This window comes from Tursiops truncatus, chromosome 6 (assembly GCF_011762595.2).
Source record: "Tursiops truncatus isolate mTurTru1 chromosome 6, mTurTru1.mat.Y, whole genome shotgun sequence".
Classification (NCBI taxonomy): domain Eukaryota; kingdom Metazoa; phylum Chordata; class Mammalia; order Artiodactyla; family Delphinidae; genus Tursiops; species Tursiops truncatus.
The window spans coordinates 87,691,489-87,712,466 of NC_047039.1; the positions used below are offsets into that span (position 1 = coordinate 87,691,489).

The following is a 20,978-nucleotide window of genomic DNA, read 5'->3' on the forward strand; positions in this document are numbered from 1 at the left end:
ACGAAAACAAAAACACAATTAAACCCATGACATGAATAGTGCTGTGATCCAATCCTACGGGAGCAAAAAAGAAGGGGATAATTAATTTTAACTGTGTTGGCAAGAAGGTGTGAATTCAGGAGAGCTTATGAGAAGGATGGCATTTAAATCAGGTCTTAGAGTAGATTTTCAAAATGGAAAAAGACAGGATTTCAAATTTTCCTTTGTTTTAGGAACCAAGTCTGATGCTCCTCAGAGTAAATGATCTTTGCTTTAATACAGCCTATCGTCTCAACAGAATGCAGAACAACCAAAGGCTCTACCTGAAAGCAATTTTACATGTGAGATTTCCTTCCTCTGGCTTCAGATATTTCCAAAATGTGCGTCTTTAACAACACCTATGCTGGTTACCTACCCAGGGAACTATTTGCGGTCGGAAATATCCAAACGAAAAGTGAGACTCATTTTTTGCCTTTTGCTAGTATTTCATTTGTCAAAACTTCGATATTTTAATGAAGTCCTTACCCTGCTATTAGTAAATTCATGGAAACCAGACTGCCTGGGATGCAGCCTCAGCTCCACTACTAACTTACAAACTCCATGATCAGGCTACTTACCCTGTCTATACTTCAGTTTCCCCATCTGTAAAATGAAGATAATAACAGAACCCACCTCATGTGGTTCTCATGAGAATGAACTAAATTATTACGTGTGAAACGCTTGAAACAACACCCAGCATAAGGTAAATCAACAATAATGTAACTTTTTATCAAGAAGAAATCTTTCCTAAGAGCTTATTTCTAAGGTGCTACACCAATTTAATAAGAAAAAGAGTTTCCTATCCTATTTCACTTTTATTAAGCTGACTTTGAAACTGTATGTACTTTCAGAGAAAGATGCCTTAAGAAAAGGCTAAATTCGATTCCTAGACTGTAATGGCAGTAACAGAAAAACGGTTTATTTCAGAAGGTCCAAGACATAATTAGGGGTAAAACAAGCAGAAGTCATATTGTACAATAAACAATTTTAAAAATTCACCAAAATTAAGACTGACAGCTAACTAATAGTTCTCTTCCCTTTTTCTCTCCTTTTATTTATTTATTTATTTGGCTGTGCCAGGTCTTAGTTGCAGCATGTGGGATCTTTAATTGTGGCATATGGAATCTAGTTCCCTGACAGGGGATCAAACCCGGGCCGCCTGCATTGGGAGCTCGGAGTTTAAGCCAGTGGGCCGCAGGGAAATCCCTTCCCTTTTTCTTTTGTTCCTTATCCTTTTATAGCCAAATCCTCTGTCTATCCATTTTCTATGCATCACACAGGAAAAGATTTCGAGATCATCGTAGACCTACTCACAAATACTTGACTAAAATGAGAGTAAATTTTTCATTTTAAACCAAGAAAAGAATTAGAGTTGAGCAAATTTTATTGTCTATCCTTTCCGTGGTGTTGCAATCCCTACACAACCAAGGTCCCAACAAGCTGAAAAGAACTTGGCTGGCCCACTCATAGCAACAAGGGAAATACAACACAGGCTGCAGATTCTGATAAAGACTAGAGCACATGAATATACCGGAACTCAGCGAGCATCCTCACAAAGTGCTCTGCCCATGGCAACTGAAATTGTACCACCTCACTGCTTAGTGTGGGAGTCAAAGAAATCTGGGGCTCACTGGCTGGGTTCAAAACTTAGCTCTGCCACTTGCAAGCTGTGTGGCTGGGGACATGTTAGTTACCCTCTCTGTTTCTCAGTCTGCAAAATAGGGATAATAAGTGGATTTGTTGTAAAAATTAAAATAGTATTTGAAAAACATTTGTATCAGTACTTGGCACCTGGTGCTATTTAACAGTGTCTATTAAATAAATATTGCAATAACTTTGGCACTTATGATTATTTCCACATGCAAATATGAAGAAGGTTTCAGTTTCAGTGTAGCCCCTCTCCCAGAATAGTTAAATTAAAACAAATTTTCAGCAAGATCTTTAAAATTTGATACTGAGGTAATTGACCGTAAGGAGCATTATACTTTCATTATTCCTTTAACATCCAGATAGTAAATAAAAATGTATTTGGATTCGAGAGTATTTTAGAAATGTAAAAATCACACATCTATTGGTGTTTTCTAGATTCTAAAAAAAGTTCATAATTAAGGAGTCTAAGATAATGTCCATTTATCTTAGGAGCTAAAAATTAAAATAGCAAAGATATTTACAATCACTCTGAATACAGCATAAGCAACTTGGTTTATGGGAAGGAAGATCCCCTAAAAAAATTTTTGATGGAAAAATATTCCAACTTCTCTCCATATAAGGTAAATACTACAGAAGATAATAAAAAGCTGTGTTGCTGAGTTTCATTCGGTTTCATTCATTTTTAATAACGTAAGCATTAAGGTTTCCTAGAGCAGAGGTTGAAAACAACCAATCCTTAATCACCCTTTTCCAATCCTAAGCTACTGTCTTACACTGTCTCACATGAACTGTAAATATGCCCTAAGTCAAAAGGTGTCCAGGGTCCCTTACAGGCCTCTATTTAGATGTAAACTGAGGGTTGAGATTTCAAATGCTCATCTGGAGGGGAGACACATATCACAGACACATATCCCTTCACAATCAGATATGTCATTCTGAACACTAGGCTGGTCCCTGCAAGGCGGCTAATGAATTACTCTGAGTACAGTAGAAATTCTTACCCCTTAAATAAACTGTGGTCATCGAAGCCTGGTCACTCTGATTCTACTGCTTTTTCTCGAGTAAATACTAATGTGTTCTGTGTATCCAGTGTTTTCCCAAAACTCTATCATAAATTAATGCATAAAGCATTAAAGCTCCTATAAAAGGAGCACTTGGGGAACAAGCTGACAATGAAAACTTTGTACTTGAAAATTATTACACCATCAGAAGAGGTTCTACTCCGGAAACTTCTCCATGCTTTCACACTTTCTTGCATTTGGGAGAAATGCCTCAAGAGAACGATATGAACAAAAGAAAGCCTCCGTTAATTTGTGGTAGGTATGAGGAAGGTGGGCTGAAATATTAATAAAAGGGGAAATGAGAAACTAAGTACTTTTTTAGTTGGGATTTAAATTTTGTCTGAAAAGCAGATCAAAACTTGGGTTTGGGTCCCAAACTATTGTTAAAAGAACCAGTAAAACTCTGCTTTTGAACTTGCAAAATTTTGTGAGGTGTTCTTTGTGGGGAGGTGGGGACCGGGCCTTAGAAAGTGACTTGCTGATTTTCATCACCAAAGAATTTTTTTAAATATCACATTTGTCCTCTATTATATTAATGTATATACTACTCGCTCAGTTTGTTGTGTCACTGAAAAGTGTTGGTTTTAAAAGCTGATGGTATCGCTTTTGTAGTGCTGCATTTCTTTCTCTCTCCCTTTTTCTTTCTGTCTCCTTATTTTCTTTCATCTTGTTTATTCCCTTCTTTTTGATAAGTGTTGAAAAAGAGGCACCTACACACAACCCTGGCACTGGCCCACGCCCCAAGAACCTTCCATTTAGCAACGCTCTGGGAGTTGGGAACCATTGTAACAAAACAGAACCAGACCCGCTTTCTTTCGCCTGTTCCCCAGGTTTCCTCCCAGTATGCAAACACCCGTCTTCACTGCATCTCGGTCAGGAACCCTCGAGCGACAACGCCTCGTACAGCCCGGTCTCACTCCGGCCAAGGAGCCGATTCCCAGGCCACCCGGCCAGGAGGCGCTGTGGATCAGTTCCCCCGTGGCCACCCGTAGCCGGCGCCCAGCCATCCCTCCCCCCACAGCGGAGCGCAGCCCGCCAGCGGAGCTGCGAGCTCTGCACCGCCCGCCGGGGTTACTCTCGGTCATTCTGCTACACCATCTCGCCCCAGCTTCCCCATCCGTGCCCGGCCTGAGGCTGCCCCAAGAGACAAGCAGCAAAGGGCAGGAAGATGGGGGACAGGGGAATGGGCACCTCAGCTCCAGGTTTCCTCAGGCCCTCCTTCTAAGTCTAACGTTTTTTAAAGAAACAGAACTCTCGTCGCCCCAGCTGCGTCAGGAAACCAGCTCCGGGGAGCGTACGGAGAGCTTAGAAAGGACCCAAACAAAGCCCCCGAGGCCTCAAATGAGCACTAGCGCTATGGACCCGGTTTGGTGCACCTCCTAGTCGCGTTCTTGGAGAAAAAGAACGCGCCGCTCCAGTCCGGGGGCGCAGGGGACCGATCCTCAGACCAGAGTCCAACTAGCAAGAACGGAGTGGAGACTGAGGACTAGCATTTGTCCGGGTGGGCGCCGGCCGACCCGCAGCCAGAGAGGATTCCAGCCGGCTCAGGCGCTTCCAAACAAAGAGAAGAGCTCAGTGCCAGACCTGCCACTCTCCCCACTCCGGCTGCAGCGCCCCCAGCACCACCAGGAGCCCCCGATTCCACTGCGCCCCAGGTACTGCGCTCGGGTCTCCGCGCCCAAAGATGCTCCCCGGGCTCCACCGCCGGGCGAACCCTGAGCACAGCGGCGCCGCGTCTTTAGGTCGCCAGAGCTCGTCCTAGGACGTCCCCCCCCTTTACGCCCCCCCATTTGCGCTGCAGGAGGTGGGGACGTGGGGGGGTTCGGACTAAAGTCCCCGAAACACAGCGCTTCTCAAAGTCTCCTCGGCCCTGAAACAAAACAATAACCCCAGCCCAAGTTTCTGGAGAGCCTCTTACCTGTTTTCCACTTTTTGTTTCCGGCTCTTTCCCCCACCCCTTGAAAAACCCTTCTGGGAAAGAAGTGGGGGAAAGGGAGCAAAGCGCCGCGAGAAATGGGCTGTGGCGGCGCTGGTCACGCGGCGCCCCCTGTTCTGCCCACCTGCGCCCGCGGAGAGAGGTGTCGGCGCCGCTCCTCCGGCCCCGGCCGCACTCACTCTTCCTCAGAATTACCGGGGTTTTGCCGCGACTAGTTCCTTTTATAGATTCCGCTGCGCTGAGCGCAGGGGTTACTATCGGTCAAAGCCTGTTCTCTCCCTCCTTCCCCGCCCCCTTTCCCGGCCTCTGTTTATGTAGTTCAGTCACTCAGCAGAAAGCACGTGGAGCCGCGCCCCGCCCCTTAAACGGGCGACGTCCTGCAGCGCGCGGGGTTGCGGGCGGAGGGTGCTGGTGGGGGTCCGCGCCCCTCGCCCCTGCCGGGACGGCCAGCACAGCACCAGCGGCAAACGCAGGGCTTGGGGCTGCGCCTAACAGAGACTCTTATCCAGGTTCAGGGCAGCGAACAGCACGAGTGGACATCGCTTCCTCTAAACTCTTGCTTTCAGCAATTTTTGTTTCCTTTGTTCATTTACTCAGTCAGAGGGACTTAGGGGGGCGGAGGGAGGAGGAGGAAGGGGAAGAGACCGCGAGGCTGCAACCCCTCGGGATGCCAACCCTTTAGTCTTTTTTTCCTTTCAAGTGCCCAGGGTGTGGGAGAGGGTGGATAATCCTCTGGACTTGGCTGGTGTTGTTTTCCACGACAAACCCTGACTTTGGAATTCAAGAGGCGACTTACTGCCTTTGGGGTTCCCAGCCTGGGCCTCCCAGATCCCCGGGAGGACCCCTGAAAAGCGTCTTGCTCCTTCTCTTAGCAAACTGGGTGGAAGAGAAAGGCCACAAAAAACCGAGCAATGTGGACCAGCCCCCTTTTTATTTTCATCATATTGGTCAGCGTCCCAGTGATAGATACACATGGCTTGTATTTAGGTTTCTACAGATTCGCAAAGTGCAGCTAGAGAATCGCAGTCTTGTAAAATTACATAACCATTCCAGTTCTCCACCTTCTTCCTCTGGCTTTGGCTTTGACAATCAGGAGCAAGACGGCCCATAACATTTGAGGAACAGAAGCAAGAGTACAAATGGAGGCCCACATACTTCAAGTCCAAATATTTAACTCATAAATCAAGCCAACCAACTGTAAAACAAGTTTCTCCTACCTGACAAAGATACCTTTGGAGCAAACTGGAAGGGAGGATTCACATTCAGACTCCTCACCCTTTGACTTAAGTTTTGTCAAGAAAGTAGTGGAGTGGGAGAGCTGGCCCCCAGCCAATTTCTCTTCCCACCCCCAGCTCCATCATATTCCAGAAGAACCTCCAGGTGTGCACGTGGGCCCCTAGCTGCACAAGCCCCTCCATGCTACAGTCCAGGCTATGATTTGAACCCAGGTCCACATGTCAGTGGTTCTGTCAACACTCAGGACAGATCCAGGGAGGGGGCCCATGCAAGCCCTGGAAGTGCACTTAGGGGCCTTACTGCAAGGAATTCTGGGGTCCCGGCAACTCATAACTGTGGTGGCCTGGCCCCTAGGTCCTGTGGACTCTTCACGCTTAGGAAGGGATGAGGCTTGAGGCGGGCCACAGCCAAGCCTTCTGCAGCCCAGGGCCCACGAGAGGAGTCCCTCTTGCCTGGGTCAAAGGACAACCCTGGTCAAGAGAATGGGTTCTGGGGTCAAATTTGACTGAACCACATGATCCACAACTTTCTGCCTCCATTTCTTTGTCCATAAAACAGAATATATATGCTCTCCCTGCCTCACAGGGGTTTTCTGAAAGCGCATTTTGTTCACTTGAGCTCCTGGGAAGAATGGCACTGTAAACAAAGAGGGTGTTGGTAGCTGACTATTGATGTCATTTTCTGGTACCAGAAAATGGCCTATAAAGATTGTCCCATGCCAAAATTTTAAAACTCCAGGTCTAGCCAAGAGCTCAAAGTAATCGTTCTGACCGTCTGGATATAAAAGAAAGCTCCTGGAGGAGGTGTTACCATTCCAAGTGTGACTTATGGAAGTGCTTATGTCTATCTGACTCTCCACTCCCTGCCCACCCACCCCACCATCCACCTATCACAGTGCTTGAAATCCCACCACCAAAAGCATTCTTTCTGGAACTGAAGGCTATAGTTCTCAAGAGCACCCCCTACTAAAGTAATCCCTCAGATTGTTCTCTTGGGGAATGGGTGACAGTAAGTTCTGTACAAATGAGACAAAGATAGACTGTTGGAGAAAGGAGATGAGGCCAAGAAGGAGATGAAAGCCCCAGAGAGGACAGCCATTGATTCTGAATACACAGGTCTATGGCCCCAACGCCAAATGTGATCATTTTTAACTAAGAACAACCTATGGTATCAAGAATCTGCTCACCTCTGCAATGAATACATGAACACACCATAATGTTTGAAATATGCTTATTAGTCGTGTTGATTTCTACCAGTAAAAGAGCCCAAATCCCCAAAAAGTCTAAGTGATTTGACCAAGGGACACAAGGACCTAAGTCTGCTGACACCAAGCCCACAACTTTGCAAGTACGACAGGCTCACATGACAAAAATACTGAATTCCAAAAGTTAGAGGTTAAGAGAATGTGTCCCTTGAGAAAGTGTAAAAGCATGAATTCTCTCCCTTGAATGTCACAGGTCGATTTGTTCCAGAGTATGCTTCAGCGAGCTTTCCTCCAAGTCCTTCAATTCCTGCTAACACCAACACCAACACCAACACTCTAGGTCCCCACCCTAGCTGACCCTTTCCAAACAAGTGGAATGGCCTTCTTTGTTGCTGTGGCTCTGGAGAAGCTGATTCTGTCAATGTAGCCTGGGTGTCTTGAAGTTCTATTCTGAGATGACCCTGGAATCTTTTAACTACAGAATTCAGGCAGCTGTGGCCTTGGAGACCCTGCTAGAGGTCATGAAGCTACAGATTTTCATTCTGTTGAGACTTTTAAATTAGGGATTACCTAAAAGGTTTTGCTTGGAAATTGCTTTGATATATAATATCTGTTAACTTGTCTACATAAATGTACATGCACACATTATTTAAATATAAATGATTTTCACCACACATGTGTATAGCATACTGTTTGATTCCTGGAAACTCTGAAAAAAAATAGAGTATTACAGGAAGTCAGTGAAGAATAAAACAAAATATTCTAAAAATAACTTCTCAAGCGGAATTTGTTACAATTAAGACCTAATAGCTGGACTTTTTGAGAATTTCTGGAGAATGACAGGTACCTCGAAATTAAAGAAAAAAAATAGGTAATCCTTCTTTCATGTAAAGTGGAATAAAAGGACCTACAGTTCATATTTGAGTCAGTTTAATTCCAATTCATGGTTAGAAACAAATTCTCAAGCTATAGATATTCAAACAAACAAACAAAACATACAAGGAATCACCATTATTTGTGGAGTAAACCATGTATTGCATAGGCTTTCAGTACCTACAAATTCAATATAATTGGACCAATGCAATCCCCTTCTTTATTAATGTGACTCCTATTGACATGTAGCAACATTCAAAAATATTACTGCTTCTGGACTTGAGTAGGATGTTTGTTCTGCTTCTCATTGGGATCAGCAAGTTAGTCTGGATTATAGACAGACATATTCCCCTGAATTACTAGTTGATCAATGAGCTATAATTCTTTTTAAAAGCCAGCCATCCAACCTGCCTCCCTTCAAGCTCTCCTGCCTTTAACAGCCAAACTGCTGAAAAGATTTCATCTGTTATCCCTCCCTTTTATTTGTTCTCCAGCCCATTTCAGGCAAACTCTGGCCCCCACCACTCTCCAGATTCATTAATGACCTCCTTAAAAAGAGAGAGAGAGGGGTATATGTGCTTTCTTTCTTATCATTATAAAATATTTTCATGTAGAAAAACAGAAAAATACCTCAAGTGCAGAAAGACTGCTGAATGGGTAACGCTGATGACCTCCTTTAAGTCCCTGGGCTACCTGATCTCTGATATTTGACACTACCCACCACACCTTCCTTCCTGAAACAAGTTCATCTCTTTTATTTCCTGAATCTGGTTCTCTTCTGACCCTCCTGCCTCCTTAACGACTCTTTTCCTGACTCCTCTGTCCTTGTATAATGTCTCCTAATACTGGTTTTCTCTTTTTACTTTTACATGATCCACTCCCCTTGGCTTCACGTAAACCCTGTGTTGCCAGTTGTCATCTCCTTGCTGGGCTCCGGGATGGTACGCCCCCCATACATGGTGGGGCATCCAGTGGGACCAGTGGTGTGCTCGCTGCAGCTCAGAACTGCTGACTGTGTATGTATATCTCTTCCCGATTCTGCACTAAGTGACTTCCACAGGGTGAGCTTAAAATCAGCCCATGGTTTGGAATATTAACACCATTGAAATCTGATACAGTCAGGGCTTTCTTTTCTTCCTTTTATTTTATTCTTTCTTTCTTTCTTTCTTCCTTTCTTCCTTCCTTCCTTTCTTTCTTTCTTCCTTTCTTTTCTTTCTCTCTTTCTCTTTCTTCTCTCTTCTTTCTCTCTCTCTTTCTTTCTCTTCTTTTGGAAAGCCAATTTTAACATTTACCACCACAACACTGAATAGGACATTCTGCAACTGAACCCCATACTTATTTTTTTTATCTTCCCTTTAAATCTCTGCCCTCCATATGCATCTTATGATTTAATTTCATTTAATGACATCCTCATCCACACATTGTGGGAAATCAGAGTCATACTTGTTTGACTTTTCATCTCTCTGACCTCATCTTTCTCTTCTCATCCTAAAAAGCACCCAAGTCAGGCCAATTGACTCTCCTAAATATCTCTTAAATCTGTCCCTTACTCTCCATCCCCACTTGTCTAAATCCAAGCCAAAGGACTGGGAAACCTCCAAATTGCTATTCCTGTCTTTAGTTTCTTCCTCTTCCTATTTATCTTTCCTACCACAATGGAGTGATTTTTGCTTGAAGGGAAAAAAGCTAAGCAAGCCAACACAAAAACAAAAAGCATCTAATCATATCTTTCTCCCCTTCAAAACTTCCTATGGTTCTCCATTGCTTCCAAAGAAACAATCCCTCAAAGTCCGTTAAGAAAACCTACAAAGATCTTTGCAAACATGACACAAAAGGCCTTTGAAGCCTCCTCCATCCCCCCATCCCTATCTACCCACTCCCCCTTCCACAAACTTTCTGCGTCTCTGCTCATGTAGTTTCCCTACTTGGAAATCCTTCTCATCTCCACCCCTGTCCTCCTGTGTAAGATTATTGAAGGAGAGGGATGGGATTAAATGACTAACTCTGCTGTGCTATTATTCAAGAAGCAGGAGGGACAGAGAAGAGAGAGGATTAGAGTTCATTAGATAAAAAGAAATGGGGTAGAGGGTAGATGAGAGAGAGAGAGAGAGAAATATTATAGGCAGATATTTTTTAAGTACTCAAATTAATAGGCAAATACCCTTAATTAATAGGGCAGACAGTACCCTTACGTTTGAAAAGAAAATAATTGGACTCGGGATTAAAAGAAATCAAGCATTTATTATAACAGAAGTGATGTATCTGCATTTTTCTCTCCTTACTCAGAGTGCTTTTTTGACACTTGTTAAGAATCCATATTCCTGGCTGTGATTTCTGGGATGAGGGACTGTTATTTCTTAGCCAGGAGCTTTCCTTCTTTCTGACATATTAATAAGAGGATAAGTCATTAAAAAACAAAGAAAGCCTAGGAAATGTTCCAGATTTCCCTTTTCTTTGGGGCCGCTAGAGAGGCAAGCCTCTCTTTTTCCTCTTCAGCATTTTGGAGATGATTCCTTCTGTAGTGCATGGTCTTCCCTTTGTTGTTGTCCCCTTGGTGTTCTGGTGTTGGTTTGACTCGTCCCTGTACCAGTGCCCTTCATAGCTTCTAGAACGAATGTTTGTGCCCCCTCAAAGACAACACTGTCTAGCTGTTGTGCTGTGACCAGGCCATGGAAGCAGGCCTTCATTTCCCTTCTTCATTGCCATGCTTCCAGTGACTAATGCTGTCCAGTGAAATCTGAGCAATTTCTTAGCTTGGTTACTTGTCCTGGAAACCTACCCGTGAAGAAACATCCACGGTATGTAAATTAGTGGGGATGGGCTCCATTCCCAGAGGCCTGGGGCTTCCCACAGGTCAGTTTAGCTGACCCTAAAGCTGGTTCCTCTGGATTGGCTCCGTTACCCAACAAAGCTCAGCAGGAAGTCCCCACATCTGGCTGCTTACTGCTGGGGATGGGAGGCCCTCAACACACTACTAGAATGAGAAAAGACAGCTCAATGGAGGGCCCAGTCCTGACATATAAGGAAATAAACTGAGAGGTTAAGGAAAACGGAGAGTGATGTAAAAGTGAAGATCATAAAAACTGAGGGTGGGGCTTCCCTGGTGGCGCAGTGGTTGAGAGTCCGCCTGCCGATGCAGGGGACACGGGTTCGTGCCCCGGTCCGGGAGGATCCCGCGTGCCGCGGAGCGGCTGGGCCCGTGAGCCATGGCCGCTGGGCCTGCGCGTCCAGAGCCTGTGCTCCGCAACGGGAGAGGCCACAACAGTGAGAGGCCCGCATACCGCAAAAAAAAAACAAAAACTGAGGGCGTTAGTGGCGTGTGAATGGCCCCAACATTCTGACAGGCAACGTAGCAACATGTGTTAAGAGCTATTGACCCACTAATTTTACTTGGAGGAATCTACCCTAAGGAAATATCCAAAAATATGGTCAAAGGCTTATATTCAAAATGTTTGTACTACGTTATCTCCAGGAGTGAACATTTTTAAAATAGTAAATCATCTAATGGTTAATGGTTATTAATCATCTAAGATTCTAAAATAAATTCTGGTAGACTCATATGATTGAATTCTATGTGTAGTCATCAAAAATAAAAATAATGTTGTCAAAGGTAGTGATATGGGAAACAACTCATGATAAATGTTAACTGAAAAAAGCAAAGCTATAGCTATGTGTATATATGATTTATATTCCGTAAAAATAGTTAGCAGTGTATTTGTAGTCTTTTTCATTGGCTATATGTGTATAGAAAAGAATGGAAAGAATGCCACCTAAAAGTTAACAGCTATTTTCTGTGGATGGTGGGATTAGGATTAATTTTTTCATACATGTCTGTATTTTACAAAATTTCTAGGATAAGCATATGGTACTTTTTACCTAAGAAAAATGGCATTAAGAAGAGAGTTTGTAGATTAGTAGTGAGAGGGGATAGTTCACAACTGCAGAAAGGCAAACCATAAATCACCACATGGAAACAGTAAAACCTGACATATTTTAGAAGAATGCATACACAGTAACAAAGAACAGAAGAGAATATGGAGAGATGAAATTGTTAAGACAGCTAGAACTTTTTGGTGAGTAGGTTTATAAATTTTTTTAAAAAGTGAGAGGATTTAAAACCAATCCTAGGAGGCCATTGCTAAGTGAAAACTCCTTATTTGTACAACATGTCTGTGTGTCCTTGGGCATGTTACTTCACCCCTCTGTGCCTCAGCTTACTCATCTATCAAATGGAAGTAATAGTAGAAACTACCTTATAGGGTATCTATGGGTATTAAATGAGCTAGTACATGTGAAGTGCTCGTACTGTGCCTGGCATGTGGTAAGTGCTCAATAAAAGACAGCTGTTGGGGCTTCCCTGGTGGCGCAGTGGTTGAGAGTCCGCCTGCCAATGCAGGGGACACGGGTTTGTGCCCCGGTCTGGGAAGATCCCACATGCCGCGGAGCGGCTGGGCCCGTGAGCCATGGCTGCTGGGCCTGCGCGTCCGGAGCCTGTGCTCCACAACGGGAGAGGCCACAGCAGTGACGCAGTGACAGGCCCGCGTACCGTAAAAAAAAAAAAAAAAAAAGAAGACAGCTGTTGTTGGGAATGCCCTGGCGGTCCAGTGGTTAGGACTCCGTGCTTCCACTGCAGGGGGCACGGGTCCAATCCCGCATGCCCCGAGGTGTGGCCAAAATAAATTAATAAATAAAAGACTGCTGTTGTTATCATTAACGCCATTTATTATGTTACTATACTATTATTCCAAACAACAATATAACCTTTCCTCAATGTCCAATAATAACTTAATAAATATGACTTTTTTCAAAAATTCCAATCTGTGGATTTTTAAATTGATATTTTCAATTAGATTAACCAGTATAAACTACTTTGCCAGCCTAGAGTTCAAATACGGTCATATCTCTTTTTCATCTTTTATTTAATTACTCAAATCCCCACTTGCCTACCTATTAGCAGGAAATCCAATATCTCTTTCTTGAGATTTCCTTCCTCCCCTCCCTCCCCCTGAACTGCCTAAGAGCCCTGGGGGCTTCCACAGAGATCTAGAGAAGCCAGTCAGCCTCTAATTTTCAGCAGCCAATTGCCCTGTCACTAGCACACAGCAGTACCACTGAAGTACCACTGATTGGTGCCTCAAAGTCCCACATACCCTTGTTCACTGCTGGGATTGTGTCCATGCTGGTCCTGACCCCGGAACAGCCTCCATCAGCACCCTGCTTTTGGACTCCCAAAATTTATGCACTTCAGTTTTTTGTTTTTGTTTTTTTGCGGTACGCGGGCCTCTCACTGTTGTGGCCTCTCCTATTGCGGAGCACAGGCTCGGGACACGCAGGCTCAGCGGCCATGGCTCACGGGCCCAGCCGCTCCGCAGCATGTGGGATCCTCCCAGACCGGGGCACGAACCCGTGTCCCCTGCATCGGCAGGCGGACTCTCAACCATTGCGCCACCAGGGAAGCCCCTGCAGTTTAGTTTTTAATCAGAAGTTGCACACTGGCGGCCCATAGCCACATCCAGCTCTCTGACACGTGGTTTGGGCTAAAGTGTGTTGGTATTTCATTGGAAATAGTTGATGAGATTGGAAATGTCACAATAAAAATCTTTATTTCTTGCTTCTATTGGAAGGGTGGAAGCTCTGACCACCCGAGGCCCATTCCCACAGAGCAACAATTGGCCGATGCTGGAAAGAGGCTCTCTCTAGGTGGAACATGCTGTCTCTACCTTGGCCAAGTCCCCACTAATCCGTTTTTCTTAAACAGCCTGATTTACTCTTCTGTTCCACTTGCTCAGCCTGTAAAGGCTTCTGAGTTTGTGGGCCCTTGGCCTGGAAGTTTTTGGAGGAGTGTGGGGGAGTGGACACACTAGTCCATTATACATCCTGAGAATGTGTTGGGAGAAGTGGCTGAGAGTGTGAGTGTAGTAGGCAATGAATTACCTAAATCTTGCGAAATCGAACCTAGATGAGGGTTCTTATTTGCTATTTTTGCATCAATAATAAGAGTCATATTGTTCCTCCAAGATCAAAACCCTGGGTTTCTACTTCTGCTAGTTTGAATTTGATTTTTTCAAGGCACATCTTTGTGATTGTAACTGAATGCAACTTGATTCACAAAGCAACAAAAGGCATTACCACCTCTAACAAAAGCAAGACCACTTCCTCAAAAATCTCACCCTTTACTAGTATCAAAGGCCTAGTAAAATCAGCAGGGAAGAGTCAAAGAGGTCAGAAGCAACACTCCCTTCTGGTAACTAAAACTGAGACCAAAGAACACATCCAAACCCATAAGAGCCCAAAGTTTGATCCAAGCCACTTTGTTTATTGAATTAAACCCTAGAGATAAACAAAGGAAGCAAGATGAAAAACAGTCAGCATTCCACTGGGGGTGGTCAATAAGGCAAAGTTGGAGAAGAGGTGGATCAGGAAAACATGTGGGCAGCTGGGGAGACAAAAGCATTCTCAAATGAATCCTCAGAGTGTGGGAGATGGTTTTCAATGACTTGGGATTCAGTGAGATAATGACAATGATTTCTTCTGCAGACAATGTGTTTGCCACCTTATATTTCTATGAAATGACCAGTGTGTCATATAAAATATGATACAATGAAAACTAAATTTGCAGTTTCACACTCTTCATTTTCTTAAAACCATACAAAGGCAAACAGAAATTTGAGACTCTGAGACTTCAAGGAAACTGTAGAGTCATAGTAATTTGATTCTAAAAACAGATGCTTGACAAGAAGTTATATTTAAATCAACCATCAATCAGGACATAATTTCTAAATTTAGTAATAGATAACCTTTCCATTTTATCCTCCCAATCACCATATGCATAGGATCATACTTTATACTAAACAAGGTGCATTATTTGATTTTTAACCATATAAATACCTTGAAGTTATGTTCCTTGAGTCCAAGAATTACATTTTAAATATCAAAGACAAATCCCCCAAAATGAGGAAGTGTGTTAGTAGCCCACACATATTGGCGGGTGAAAAGTTCAACAGTGGAAATAATATTGCTGGTGTCTGCAGTCCTAGCAATAAACAGCTAAATGCTCTCTTTTATAGTAGATTTGGGCAGGATATTTTTGTAGAGTACATAATGTTTGAATACATCTGTTTTGACTTGGGAAATTTTTATCATGGTCTAAAAACCTTCAAACTTTACATGGGTTTTTGTAAAAATCAAAATAAATGTTAAAAATGCATAGGTAATACATGCTCCTAGTCAAACGTTCAGACTATAACAAAAGTATAAAGGTAAAAAGACTATGAAAAAGGTACAAAGAGGAAAGTGAGAATCACTATAAGCCCACTACCCAGAGATGACTTCTGTCAATGTGTCTGGTGCACATTCTTCCAGATTTTTTTTCAGTGAATAAATTTGGACATATACTTCTCATTTTAAAAAACAAGTTCAGGGCTTCCCTGGTGGTACAGTGGTTGGGAGTCCGCCTGCCGATGCAGGGGACGCGGGTTCGTGCCCCGGTCCGGGAAGATCCCGCATGCCGCAGCGCGGCTGGACCCGTGAGCCATGGCCACTGGGCCTGCGCGTCCAGAGCCTGTGCTCCGCAACGGGAGAGGCCACAACAGTGAGAGGCCCGCGTACCGCAAAAAAATAAAATAATAAAAAATAAGTTCATGCCATACACATTATTTGTAAACTATTTTTACGTTTTTACATATTTGCATAAACATACTTTACATAAATACACATATTTGCATATCACTAATAATTTGTAAATTATTTTCACTACATGATATGTTATAGACGTTTTCCCATGTAAACAAGTATAGATTATACCATTTTAAATGTGTGATAGTCCACCGTATGTATTATTATAACTTGAAATCAAATCCCCAGAGATAGACTTATAGTTTGTATCTCTTTTTTGCAGTCATAAAAAATGCCTGTGTGCAAAGATAGTACAAGAATGTTCATGGCTGCACTTTTCCTTAGAATATTTCAGCAAAAGTGAGATTGCTAAGTAATAGAATATACATATTTTATATTTTGATATATATAGCTAAATTATCCTCCATAAAGTTGGCACAATGCACTCTCATGAACAGGGTGTGAGAATGCCTACATTTTTTTTTTTCAATTATCATAGAGTAACATTTACATTTCTTTCTTTTGGTACACAGTTCTACAAATCTTAACACGTATACAGATTTGTGTTACCACCACCATAATCAGGACACAAAAATGTTTCATCTCCCCAAAAACTCCCTTGTCCTGTTTCTTTATAGGCACACTCCCCTCCCCTACATCTAAACCCTTGGCACCACTGATCTAGTCTCTCTCCCTACAATTTTTTGTCTTTTCAAGAATTTCATACAGATGGAATCATCTAAAACATCTTGAGACTGGCTTCTTTCACTCAGCGTAATGCTTTGGAGATTCATCCAAAGATGATTCCATTCATTGTTCTGGGGGTGGTGGTGGTTTATCGCTAAGTAGTATTTCATTACATGGATATACCACAGTTTGCTCATTCATTCAGCCACTGAAGGACATTGCTTCCCAGGTTTTGGCAGTTGTGGATAAAACTGCTATACAGTTTTTTTGTTTGAATATAAGTTTTCATTTCTCTAGCATAAATAACCAGGAGTGAGAGTACTAGGTTATACGGTAGGTGTATGTTTAACTTTACAGGAAACTTCCAAATTGTTTTCCATGGTGGCTGTTCTATGCTGCATTCTCACCATCAGTGTATGAGGATTCCAACTGCTGCACATCTTTGTCAGCACTAGGTATTGTCAGCATTACTTTAGCCTTTCTAATAGGTGTATATTGGTATGAATATGTCTAGTTTTTCATCTTTCTATCAATATTCTTATCAGTGTTAAAAGTATGTCCAATCTAACTTACTATTGTTTTGATTTATATTTTCTTTGATTACTAATAAGATTGAACATCTTTTCATACATCTATTGACCTTTTTAATCCAAGTGTTCAGCTTTTTCTTTGTTAAACTCTTGTAAACCAAGAGTTTTAACTCCTCAAATGTTACATATGTTGCAAATATTTTCCCCAGATTGCCATCATTGTTTTTTTTTTTTTTTACTTTGTTAAATCTGTAAGTCTTTTCCTTTAGGGTTTCTGGCTTTGATGTTTACAGATTCCTTCTCCATTTCAAGATTATAGAAATGTGCAAAAAAATTTCTTCAAACACTTGCATACATTAGTAAACATTCAATTTTATTTTTACCAGTCGCCTTCACCCCAGCCCATGGGGAGAGTCTCAGAAGTGGGGTAAGGTTAAGAGCGGCCAGCTTACACTCATTGTTTGAAAATTAAAACTTTTTTTCAAAGTGTTTCTCTATCAGCAGGAATCAGTTTTCTACAACCACATCAAAACATTATGTAAAATGTTCTGCTGAGAGTTAAAATAAAACGGCCAAGATATTTCATGGCTAAGGAGATTGTTCTGATTGGGGAAGGATAGAAGTGAGTGTGGAGAGAGGCTCTCCCTCGTGAAACTTTGCTAAAAATTCCATCTCTTCCCCTTCTCACCCAAGCCCAGAGAGCAAGAAAATGACCTTTCTAAAAATCAAGAGTTAATTACTAGAAGTCCTGATTTAGATGCCGCACACCCCAAAGAACAGTTTTAGTGAGTAAATAGGATTACACTGAGCTAAGCAGAAATGGCCTTAAAGGTGATCTGAAGGATAACCATAGAGGAAGAGGGCTCCAATGCTGGGGGTCCAGTGTTGGGGAGAATCAAGGAAACAAACCACAGAAGGGAAAAAAATTAATATGCAAGAGAGTAAACTGAACAAGGGAAAAGAACATAGTAAAGAAAAACTATGAGTGGAAAAGGAAGGAGTCTGGAAGGATCTGCAGCAAAACAAATGACCGAATATGAAAGTGTTGCAGCAGGAGACGGTAAGCTCTATGACGAAGGAGGAGGAAAGATAAAAGAAGTTGAGGGACCTGAGCCACAAGGATCCAGGCGTCCTTGACCAGGTCAGCGACCGTTTAGGGAAGAAGCAGAGCTATACTTTCAGCAAAGGCAGAAATTATAATCAGTTGTGATTTTCACTCTTTAGTAAAATCAAGTCGTGATTTCTCTATATTTTATAAATTATTCTCAAACAAATCCCACTTTGAAAGACTCTGTTTTAGAACCTCCAGTTCTCATTAGTTGTGTCAAAAATTCCAAACTCCTGTCATGTCCAGGATAAGAACAACATATCTTCCAACAGTTTCTACCTGAATACCTGCCTACCTGGTAGAATGAAAAGGGAGGGTGTCACGGTTGGCCCTGAAAATAAGGGTGTTACTTGTGTGTATATATATATATACATATAAACACATGTATATATATATATACTTTATCATCATCACCATCATCAGAGTGGTTGCTTAATTCATATGTTATATACTCTCATTATCAAAGAGTCAACTGTTTATAAAGTCAACAATTTATGCAAACAAGGCAAAATAAGTGAAAGGATTGAAAAATTATCAGGATAATTAGAACCCAAAATAAAGTTCTTTACATAAGCCTGAAGACAGAATCTCTGAGTGTCCATTATTACCTAATGATGGGAATGTTACCCAAAAAGTGGGTTCACCTCTTGGTGGGTGTCAAGCCAAAGATAGGGAGAAGGATGGATTTATTACTTGCAGCAAGTAAGGAGAACACCAGGGATCTTTCCCAAAGCAGTATGTCTCTGAATAGCAAAATTGGCTAAGTTTTAAACTAAGGGTACATGCACATTCATGAAGGGGCTGGAGCAGAGGAGAATTCAGCATAGAATTGGGGCAAAGGTTGACAGAGTCCAAGCTTTAGTTGACTGAAGTCAGGAGGGTCAGAAAAGGTCAACATCATTATTCCTTAGGTTCTGACCAGTCTCCGATCTCAGCATGTAGTTACCATTCTCCACCTCCGTGGGCGCCTTAGTTCCTGCAGAACTCAAAGATCTGTATCAGATTATGATGTATATACCTTGAGGAGGAACTAGGACTCTGTCTTACTGCTGAACTCTGGTTTCTTTACTGTTTTTCCTTTGTCCCTGCTTTCCCTCACTTCCCTTACTATCATTCATTACTGAGACCTGTTCAAGGGCAAGCACTGTGGCCAGGCTTAGATCACAAAATAGCTTAGGCCAAAAATGGCTTCTCTTATGTAAAGAAAGCCATGCCTGATTCTCTTTCTCCAGGGATCCCCTACTCTATCTGTTTACAGGAATACTTGCTTTACGCAGTTTTTTCAAGAAGCATTTATGAAGCACACACTCTGCTAGATGCTACCATGCTTTGAAGGAGCTCACAGCTTAGTGAGGAGAGAGAAAACAGTTTCAATAATATTTCAAGAAACATTTATGAAGCACACACTCTGCTAGACGCTACCACGCTTTGAAGGAGCTCACAGCTTAGTGAGGAGAGAGAAAACAGTTTCAATATTACCTGAAGCAAGCTGTTAATGAAAAAATTAAAACAAAAAACTCAGGCCCAAAATGGCATCCCTTGTGCTAAAGCCCATGATACCAAAACTAGATTTCATACCTAACGTAATTGCAGTTTCAACTTACACCAGAAATGTAATCAATCAACTGGTCTGGAATTTTCTATTCAGCACCAATGAAGTAATCTACCACTTCGGCCCTCTCCACACCCAAGAGGAAGGAGAATCAGTCTGCGTGATAAAACACTTGCTGTTCCCTCCCACCCCCAAAAAGATGTCCTGGCCTAAAAACAATTCTTTCTTTTCTTTTGCTAATAGCTCCCTCATCCCACCCATCTTCTTATAAAAACCTTCCATTTTGTACAACCCCTCAGAGCATCCATCTACTTGCTAGATAGGACGTTGCCCCGCTCATGAATTGCCCAATAAAGCCAATTAGATTTTCACATTTACTTGGTTGAATTTTTGTTTTTTAACAAGCTATGGCGAAGGGATAAGCCAGGTGTTGAGAAAGCACAAACAAGCAAAAACCCAGCATGAAAAGTCTGAGAAAGTTTCATGGAGGAGTTAACATTTGAGTCGAGTCTAAAAAGCTGAAGATTTCTCCAGACTTGGAAGAAGAGCTTTCCAGGAAGGGTGCGTAAAAGCATAAAAGCACAAGGAGTTGAACAAACCAAGATAGGTGCAAAGTCTCCTATTGTGGCTGGGGCCCAGGAAAGTCACCCAGTTGGGGTAGCAGCATACAAGGTGCAGAGGCTGGCCAAGGCTAGCTCATGAGGGCTGAGAAGCCATATCAGAGGGCTTGGATTCACTGTGGCCTCTCTTTCTCTTATTTTTTTTTCTTTTTTCTTTCAGTCTTATTGAAATATAATTGACATATAGCACTAAGCTTAAGGTGTACAACATAAAGACTTGACTTACATGTATTGTGAAATGATTATCACAATAAGTTTAGTTTACTGCCATCATCTCATATAAATACAAAAAAAGAAAAAACATGTTTTGTTCCTTATGTCTCCTCCACTTCTAATTTGGCCTGAAATATAATTAACAACATTCCTTTCTATATTTGCCACATAGATGAAAACATCCTCACTCTTAAAAAAGTAGAGCAATTAAGTGTGAACACTGAAACTAAATGGTCTGATTTCACATTCAGGTCTTGACTCTTCAGTAGCTGTGTGGTCATTTAACATCCCTGTTATCCCGGTTTGTGGTAAGGATCAGTGAGTTAATATATGTAGAAATACTCAGAACATAGCTGATACGCAGCATTCAATAAATATTAGAGAGTATTGTTATTAGATTGTATTGGCATATTCAGAAATTAGTAGTATACTTTTAAAAGTATACTTTCTCACTCACTGACCCTCTGATTAGACCACGTGTGATTTCTGTTTGCTTTCAACAACCCTGCTGGGCACCCCCAGGACAACATCCTTCCTTAAAAATACTTCTGAAACAGAGCAGCATGTTGTATTGTCAGAATGGTCCTGTTTGATCACTGTCCAGCCCGGCTGCCAATCAGAAATAAATGGACAGTTCACAGTCAGTCCAGCCGTGCCACCAGATCACAACCTGGGC

At 42.3% G+C, this 20,978-nt stretch overlaps 1 protein-coding gene across 5 annotated transcripts in view; it reads right to left on the minus strand.

Annotated features, from left to right (window-relative positions):
* Positions 1-20,978, minus strand: part of ABCA1 (ATP binding cassette subfamily A member 1) — a 183,097-nt gene that overhangs the window by 132,270 nt on the left and 29,849 nt on the right. For 2 of the 5 annotated variants that reach the window (XM_019949001.3, XM_019949000.3), the window contains exon 1: positions 4,648-5,028. The exons of 1 other annotated variant lie outside the window; for it this stretch is intronic. The gene's annotated coding sequence lies outside the window, so the exon portion shown is untranslated. Of the gene's footprint in view, positions 1-4,647; positions 5,029-20,978 lie in introns of those variants that run through there. 2 more of the 5 variants (XM_073806347.1, XM_073806348.1) reach the window with 2 other exon arrangements.